The sequence below is a fragment of the Malurus melanocephalus genome, unplaced genomic scaffold (genome assembly GCF_030028575.1).
Source record: "Malurus melanocephalus ecotype Western Australia unplaced genomic scaffold, MMel_1.1 scaffold_16, whole genome shotgun sequence".
In the NCBI taxonomy this organism is placed as follows: Eukaryota; Metazoa; Chordata; class Aves; order Passeriformes; family Maluridae; genus Malurus; species Malurus melanocephalus.
Window position 1 is genome coordinate 1,881,140 of NW_026623248.1, and position 9,949 is coordinate 1,891,088.

The 9,949-nt window shown below is 38.6% G+C and overlaps 1 protein-coding gene across 1 annotated transcript in view; it reads right to left on the minus strand.

Moving 5' to 3' along the window:
* Positions 1-9,949, minus strand: part of CCDC91 (coiled-coil domain containing 91) — a 110,206-nt gene that overhangs the window by 99,908 nt on the left and 349 nt on the right. The gene's annotated exons all lie outside the window — the stretch shown is intronic.

The following is a 9,949-nucleotide window of genomic DNA, read 5'->3' on the forward strand; positions in this document are numbered from 1 at the left end:
AAAACAAGTTTTGCTTGACTAAAGTCAGCAAGAAAAAACTTGAATATTTGAACAATAACCATTAATACCCTACATTTACACTCAATAGTAATTAAAAAATAATGCAGTTTGCAATTAAAAGTTTCAGGTGATAACCATAATTYTCTGTAGAGGCTTTGACAAAAAAATGTATGTGAATGGACAACTTCAGCTAATCCAGTCATCTAAAATACATGCTAGTAAAGAAAAATTAGCAGAAAAAATCACAACTRTCTTCCTTCACTTATAATGAGTAGTACGTTAGGTTACTTCTATAATCAAATGATTACTCTACCCAGGACAAATACTGCTCACTGAACAATTTACACAAAAAAATRTTATTGCAAAACATTTCACTAAATAGGAACAAAGAAAAAACATTTTATTTTTAATCCAAAATGCCAAAGTAATTTTAAGAAATTCAAATCCAGTACATTTCATGASAGCAGCTGCTCAAGAGGGAGCCTGGCTGGCTGGCACCAGAATTCTGACCAGGAGCTGCAGACTGCCTAAGACTAGAACTAAATTCAACTCTGAAAATGTTGGTCTGTTTTCAGCCTTCCCTCACATTTTTATTTGGTATGTGGCTCTGTAAGTCAAACCTAGTGGAGGAACAAGGACTGGATCAGTAAGAAAAAGGCAATCAGTAGCCCCTGCTGTACCAAAGACACTGTCAGTGTTCCATCCTTCATCAGCTTTATCAATTCCACACGTTCTGCAGCCATATAGAGTTAAGCCAGGTTAAATACATTTCTGCATTTTAACATGGGATTCAATGTTGACATAAAATCTAACATTAAAAATTTTTAACTYTTTTTTTAAATAATAACTTTATTTATTAACTAGACACTGTAATCAGATCATGGTGTAGATTACACTATGAGGAAATGAAAAATTTTAGATTAGACGCTAACAGAAGATGACCATTTAAAATCAAAATGTATTCTGTTTTTGCAACAACTTCCTTACTTTTTTCTTCTTCTTTTTTTTTTTTTTTTTTAAGAACAAATGAATTTCAAATATGTTAGAAAGAGAAGTACTTCATTTCTGGGTATGTTTTACACATACTACATCTCGATAATCACTTATAAAAAGTAATTAAAATTTTTGTAAGTATTTTTGAGCATTCTCACTTCTCAGTGTTCATTCATTTTACTAAAAACATGTATTTAATACAGTTCACATCACAATAACTCAGTAAAYTAACCTCTTCATCTTTCCTAAATACATTTTGGAATATCTTAAGGCAATTTACCAGGTTAGTATGTTGTAATGACCTTTTGAATCCTTTTACTGATAAGTTCATTTTCTAACAGTATTACCTTGGCACCTCATAAATGTAATGCAAAGGTGGTTTGCTTCTAAAGGTATGGTCTGAAACTAYTATGGATTTATATCACATCATTTCTGCTTGTTATAATAAAATGGAAAAAAAAACAAACAAACAAACAAACACAAAACAAAACCCAAAAAAATCAACTATGAACTTTGCTCAACTGTTGAAGTACCACTGGGGCAACACAGGTGTGTGTGTATATATATAGGTAGATGCAAATATAGATTAGATATAGATACAGATATAGATATCTAGATATTGATAGAGACAAAGCACACACTTATTTTCCGATAGTAAAACAGAAAGGATCTATGTATAGCAAAGTGTTCAGGGCACACAGTTAATTTAAAAGTAATAGTTTCCAAACAAAAGTATAATCTGCCYAAGTTTTTGAAATTTTCAAGCACATTAGTTCTTGTCTCTTCTCCATTTAAATAAGATTCTTAAACCAATATTTCTCTTACAATCCCAACAGAGGGCAAGTCAGGCCTCTTTGTAAACATTAAAGATWGTTCATGAGTTCATTTATAAGGATAACTTAATTCAATCCCATGTACCTTCCATATCAATGGAAGTTACATAGCTATATCACACACTTTTAAAGTACTCTTTAACTAGAAAAATACTCATAAAAGTCTTATAAAATACTCATAAAATAACCTATTTTTTATGTTCTAAAAATAAAATTAATGTGGTCCCAGAGTATCAGTTTCATTTTACCATACTGGAATTAATCCTAAATTTCTGTAAGAATCATTTTTAAGTAGATAAAACAAAGTGGTTTTAAACTCAGTTTCTGAGACCCCTTCCAGAGTCAGTTTACAATGCTATTGTCTATCAATGCTAACSAAATGTGCAAGAAATGGGAAAGAGGGGGAAAGTGTTTTGGGTAAAAATCAGGAGGAAGGCSAAGAAGGCAGATATCCTGGTGGGAGTGTATTACAGCCCACCCAAGCAGGATGAAGGGACAGATGAAATGTTCCCTAAAGGACTAGAAGTCTCATGATTGCTGGCTCTTTTACCAGGTATCTACTGGAAATGCAGAGGGGAAACAGGACTCCAAGGACGGCATGAGGGTCTGCAAGGAGAAATTTAGGAGGGCCCAAGTCCAACCAAAACTTAATCTGGCTATTTTGGTAACAGACAATACAAAAATGATTTTATAAATACAACAGCAACAAAAGGAGGGCTAAATCTCCATCCTAATTGGAAGCAGCAGGAAATGATAGCGAGAAAGAATGAGGAAAATGCAGAAGTACTTAGTGCTGTCTTTGCCTCAGTTTTTAATAGCAAAACCAGATGTTCCCAGSGTACCCAGCCCTGAGCTGGAAGACAGGGAGAGGAAGCAGAATGAAATGCCCACAAACCAGAAGATGCTCTGAGACCGGCTGTGCCTGTCAGACACACACAAGTCTACAGGGCTGGATGGATCTGCCTGAGGGTGCTGAGCAAGCTGCTGAAAGCCCAGAGAGGCACTTAGAATAATTTACCAGCAGTCCGGGCTAATTATGGAGGTCCCAGTTGAGTGGACATCAGCAAATAACCTCCCACCCACAGAGGGCAGGAGGATCTGACCTGATCTCCTCTGACAAGGTGACTCGCTTTTTGCACGAGGGATAGGCTTTGGACATTGTTTGCCTGGATTTTAGTAAAACTTATCTTTTTCCAAAGCCTTCACCTGGAGAAACTGGTTTAGACTCCTTTGCTGGGTAAAATAAATVACAGGATGGAGAGGCTCACAGTTGTGATGGAATGGCTGACAGAGCTGGAAATGTTTAGTCTGGAGAAAAGGCAGCTCAGGGGGGACCTTCTGGCTCTCCACAACTCCCTGACAGGAGGGGGATACTGGGGGGGGTGTCAGGCTCTGCTCCCAGAGAACARGGGACAGGACAAGGGGAAATGGCCTCAAGATGTGCCAGGGGAAGTTTAGATTGGATACCAGGAAAAAAAATTCTTCACCAAAAAGGTGGTCAAGCACTGGAACAGGCTGCCCTGGGAGTGGGGAAAGTTCTCGTTCTCAACCCTGGAGGTATTTAAAAGACATGTGGATGCGACACTTGCGGGASGTGGGTTGGTGGTGAATTTGGCAGCATGAGGTCAATGGCTGGACCCAACCATCTTGGAGGTMTTTTCCAACYTTAACAATTCCATGATTTYARACCAACTACAACTTTTCTTCAATCTACAGTTGATCAAGCCAAGATACTGATTTTTCATTCTGGCAGCTTATGAACTACAAGCAMGTTGACTGTAGCATGTGCATCATGTGGAAACCTCTTCAGAAACTYGCTGTTAACACTATTTTAGAAGTTGCACCCCATGGAAAGTCCTTTTAAAAGCTTAACTGGCAAAAGCATGCTAAAATATTTTGGTTTCCATTTAAATCTACACTAAATTCCAATCCTCAGAGACAGGATTTCCACTTTATTTCTCTCTATACACACACACTAAGCTCAAGAAYGGTAACATAGTAAAGTGTTGTTAAAAGTTTTGAAAAAAGCAAGCCTAGCAGAAAGAACTTGACTGTAGGTCTCTTTTTCTCAGAAATTCTAAAAAATCCCAAACATCACTGTATTCTGCAATAAATAAATGATATTTAATGAAAACATAGGAATTTAATATAAATGGATACTAAAACAAATTCAAAGTAAAGCAATTCCATCTTTCTCTACACCCACCTCAAGAAAAAATAACTAAACCCACAAGCAGTGGGTTCTGGCAAAGTATTTAATGAGGAATAAAGAACTACAAGACCACGTTTTGGCAACAATACACAGAATATTGGACAGCTTTTACCTGTATTGCCTTTATTCAGAAATCTTAAAAAGAGACAGAATGAACATTAGGGAAACACATAAGAAACTTTCAATATTTAGTACATTATTTAGTATATTTATTTATTTACAATCTAACCAAAGTTTAGAAAACAAAACCATTTCTCACCCTTTGGAAGTTTTGCATTTCAAATCTTCAAATTTTATGTGGAATTATTTCACTTGAATATAAACAACAGGGAGGGAGACAAAATTACTTACGAGCTTCTAATTTTAAGTCTTGTTACAAAGAATCCTTTCATAATCTTGGGTATTGAGTTGAAATTGTTTATGAATCAATGTAATGGAYTGCTAGTTTTTGCTTCCCAGATGCAGGGGGTTTGTTCCGTTAGGTGTTTAARTGTTAAAGTACTTCCAGAGCCAAGTTAAGCAACCTGTTTCACTGTAGATTATATTCACTTTTTGTGAATATGGTTATTAACTGATAAAGCACTTCTGAACGTGCTCATCTTCTTCCAGATGTCTTCTGCCTTCAGCCAATGTGCCCAAAAGAAYGTATGCAACAGCAAGGGCGTCTACAGCAGTTATTTTCTTGGAAAGTCCACATCTTAGAGCAAGTATCCATCATCCCTTTCAGCTCCTATTTATTCAATATCCTCTCCCACAGCTGCATTCCCTTTCCAGTGTTCACAGAACAGAACAACTCCAGACCTACAACAATCATCTGGTCCAACTTCCTGAGCCCACAGCAGGAGTTAGAAGACATTAGGAAGGGCATTGCCCAAGTGCCTCTTAGAAATGGACAAGCCTGGGGCACCCGACCACCTCTCTGGCAGCCTCTCCCCTGCTTGGCCACCCTCGCRGAGGTGGCCTCACCCCTAAGCCTCCTTCTCTCCAGACTGGACAAACACAAAGTCCTTGGCTGCTCCTCATAGGACATGCCTTTCATCATATCCATAATGAAATTCGGAATTTCCATTCCATTTTCATACACATTTATTGCCACTTGAAAGAGACTATTGCAATTTGTGCATTTTTCATCTTCCATTCAGCTCAAAAGATGCAGTGCCTTGGTGTAGCTGTGCTGTCACACGAGAGCTTTCAAGAATGCAACGGTTCATAACCAGAGCACAATTCTCCAGTATGCAAAAAAACTGAATCACAATCAATGAGCAGGCTCAAACATTGATAGCAACGCCCCCATGAGCTGCATTTCTAGAAATAACACAGCACATTAAATCCCTTTTTAAGTCCTTTGTTGAAGGAAAAGCRACAGCTCTAGTAACAGATCCAAGGCTACAGCCCTGAAATTACTAGCTTTCACACTTTTCACACACATAATTTGAGTTTGGATGTTTTGCACCTTAACGCATGCCTGCACACCCTATATCCTTTATTTTCAAAGAAAACAAGTTTTAAATACTGCCGGTCATTTGTGCCAGATTCCAATTGTATTACTATAAGCAACTCACCCTCCAGCACAGATTGCTTTGCCCTCTACCCATCTGCTACAGCTTTATAATCCAGAGGAAAGATGAACAGAATCAAAAGCCAYAATTTGGAACCATCCCTGCTACCACCATTATTTTAACTACTCTTTCAAAAAACAAACAAACCGTTACACAGTCACCTAAAATCMGTTTATATATGTGCACCAACATTTGCCATCTTTTCCAGGACTGCACTAAAATGAGAGGCATATTCCTGGAGTCCACAGAAGAAATGGTTGAGACCCGATGTATGTTTCACTGGAAGTGAAAACTTGACTACTTAATTTTTCAGTATTGTGATGCCATATGTTATCAGATAAGGAGGGTCAAATTTGGTTCTTTAATTAAGGAAAGTGCTGAATAGATGAAAAATCTACATTGTAAAACTTACCACAGTTGTTAGTGGAAACCCTAAACATCAGAATTTAGCCCTGTATCATTTTCACTAAGTGAAGGTTTCTAAAGACCTCCGAGTTCCACAAACTGCCTGAGWTTTTAGTTTTGGGCGGGTTTATTTGGTACTAAATTAGCATTATAATTTAGACATCCTTGATTTTCTTAAAAATAAAACTTAGAACTTTTAAAAATATAACAGAAGTCATATTTTAAGCTAAATCCATTTCCAAATTCTTCTCTGAAAGACACACAAAACCTCAATTTTTATTACTCCAATGACCAATAAAAAAAATACTTTTATTAGCATTATATAGGTATGACAAATAACTCTCTTTCTGAGGATTCAAAATAGCTTTATAAATATTATGCTCATTCCTGTAGCTCTGATTCAAAGGATGGGAAAGTTTACTGGGCAGCGTCTGTAACAAGGTGATCACAGGAAATTTTAGCTTCATGTATGCAAACAAATTTAAGGCAGACACAAATGGCACATGAAACTGCAGAAAACTGCAGAAGAATTCTATAAAAAACGACATCCCTAAAAACCTCTTGAGGAACATCCATTGCCACTTCCACATGTAAGTAAAAACTCARTTGGCTTTTTTCTTAATTCAGAGAGCCCTCTGTGATCACTTAGAAAGAAATTTAYGGCTACATAAATTGGCTTCTCCAACCACTCCCTATAATGGAATTTACATTTTTAATGGTTTAACTGGAAGAGTGGACAGAACCCCCAGAATTAAGTCACACCTAAAATAAATCTGCCAACTCMACAATGAAAAGGAAGAAACCCTGCTATGTCAGAGAAGCAAAGTTCTACACATTGGTCAATCCCAAACTTTTCACGACAAAATAACAAAATCCCAAATTTTTCATGACAAAGTCCTACTGTATGCTAAGAAAGTTTAGGCAGTATAATTCTACATTAGGAAAACTACAAATCACTTAATTTTTGTCTGTAAAAATAATACTATTTCTGGAGATTCAGGTCTGGAGAGCAGGTACCTTTGCTTAAGGGATACAAAGTGATGAGGGAAGATTAAGGCTGCAAGAAGCTTATCAGAAAAGATAAATCTAACCCTCAAATTTAAGGTATTAATTTTTACTAACACCTCCACATAAATCTTGAGTTTTTAGAAGTATAAGGTAGAAAAAGGCAAACCAAGTACTACACTTTGAATTTCTTACTTTGAATGCATTTATAAATATCAAAGTAATGAAGCAATGAGGAATAATGTTAAAATATGACTGAAAGTCACCCTGAAACCCTTTTTAGATTATCTGCCACTTACATTGCATGTAAAGGTAGATTTAGTCCACAGGACTTAAAATTTAGAATCTATAGCCTGGAACTTGTAGTGTGCTGGGGGAAAACCTCAAACACAAAAAAAAAAAAAAAAAAAAAAAAAAAAAAAAAAAAAAAAAAAACCACAGCTGAAAAAGTTCTGAGTATCAAGACTGCTTTAGCAAGAGTATTTTTCCTCCATTATTACCAAATTAGTTTTCCATGAGCAGAAATAACTTTCTTGCAAGGGCATTTGAGCATCAAGCCCTGCACAGATGGACAACAGCAGATTACACCACACAAAGGGTATCAGGCTCTGCAGACACAAACCACACCTCACGTACTGAATATGGGCAGGAAGGTGCTGYGGACTTTACATTAAGGATTCACAAAAAAATGTGTTACCATCATACCATGAACTTTCTTCCATTTGGTGTTGCAAGCTTTCCKGGAAGTTGGGTTTTCAGTAACCCAGGAACCCAGCCAAGTGCTTGGAGAGACACCAYGCTTAGGTATCTGTCTCGGCAGTTCTGTAAAGATTTGGGGAATAACTGTCCTTAAGATTGTGATCCAACTGYTCCTCTTAGACCAGAAATATACTTGACAGCATAACTATTTTGGCACCTCYAAATCTGTGTGGCTGTCATCAGCCTGACATCACAGCAGCAGCTGTGCCTAGACAGCAGATACTCTTCACCAAGCTCGGGCAGTAGTTGTGTCACTTGAAATGTGAAGGAGTTGGCCCAACAACCGATGGTGTTCAAAGACCTGRAGGAAACASTCAAGGAGCCCCTAATTAAGTGCARAGGGACTGAAACTAATTTGAGAGTTCTAGTGAAGCATGGGCTGATCACTGTGTCTCTAAATCCTCCTGGAGGTTTCTGTGTGAACATGACAGGAGCAAATGTATCACCTGGTATACTCAGTTTTCCAGCTGGAATGTAACTGGTAGGAAGCCTTAATGATAGCAACGGTCAGARCAAGACTTGGATAAAAACAAATCCAAAGACGACACAACCGCATGTTAATGCCAACTGTCTCAATCTCATGCGTACAAGACCCACCCACCTCCTCTCCCAAGCTACAGTAAAATACTATCTCAGCTTTAATGTCCCAAACTAACAGCAGAAAGCACCATTGGTGCAACTATTCACAAAGTCACATCGAAGCACAGAGCACAGAAATTTATCTCCTGTATTTAACTGTCTTCCTTTCAAAACGCTCTTAATAAGAGTCAGACTCTTTAGAATCTCTTTAAGAGACTGAAAAAAACTGCTCAGGGATTATCTACTCTTCATTGAGCATCCAAGCATCACCTGTTTGAACACTACTGTGACTTCTTTCAGATCCTACCAGCATAAGGATCACCACTGCACTCAACAGCCCTACAGTCTGTGTTTGAGGATGGTCAGCAGCCTGCTTCCACTATCAGARAGTGAGAAACTCAGAGCCCCTGAAGGAAAAGCAAGGAAGTAATTACAACACGAGCATYGACATTCACTTTAGACATTCAAGCCATGGATGTGGAGGCACTATGTGGAGGCACGCATAACGTGGTCATACGCTTAAATAAATATATGTATGGAAGAGCAAAATTTGAAGAGCAGAAAGGCAAACAGCCAAATATATATATGGAAGAGCAAAATTTGAAGAGCAGAAAGGCAAACAGCAAAAAGCCAAAAAGTACTGAAACAGGTGTTCAAGCACTGTGACTACAAAAAACTACCCAAAGTTCCACTAAAATGCTGCAGTAAAGTGGCAAAAGATGCACTCACAATGTGCAACTGACAGGCAAAAAGAATTGCTAAGACAGGAAAGAAAAATCACTTATAAGCTACAGTCTCCCGACAAGAACCAAAGCTGCCGAGTTCATCATGACAATATTCCAGAGCTGAAGGTAGGGTTCAGGTGCTGAGSTATCAATAGGACACAATCARTCCKATKACACCTATCAGAAGCCTCAAACTCRTATGAATGTTTAAAGATCAGATTTATAGAATGTGGTTTAGATGCCTGAAGATTCAGAGATTTTCAGGAATACTTCAACACCTAACTCAATTTATAGCAACAGACACTGGGCACCCACRCACCTCTGAAAAATCAGACAGGGTATTTCACAACTTAAGATTCTGGACCATGTTTGAAAACTTGGCCGTGTACAGTTTGGCCTTGGATGCAAAAAAGCAGAGAATTCATGGCCAGGATTTCCAAACCTCTGGGCTAGAGAACTACTCCAAGGGTTTTCCCAYTGACAGGGACACCAATTTTCTGATGCAGGGAAGGAAGGTGCAGGGAAGGAAGGCAGGCCACCACTCCTCTAAACTACTTCTGAAATCACCTYTTGTAGCCACCCTTACACCACATCACTAAGGACAGCCACTGCTACACATGAGTATCGAGTATCGGCACTGTGGCACGGGGAGGGCTTGGAGGGGTCAGGGAGGGGAGGGCAGGTAAAGGCAGGTGAAGGTGTGTGAGCTGCAGGTCAGGAGGGCCTGGAGAAGAAGTCAAGGCAGGAGAAGGCAGAAGAAAGCAGGTGGAGGCAGGAGAAGGCAGGTGGAGGCAGGTGGAGACAGGAGAAGGCAGGAGAAGGCAGGTGGAGGCAGAGAAGGCAGGTGGAGGCAGGTGGAGGCAGGAGAAGGCAGGTGGA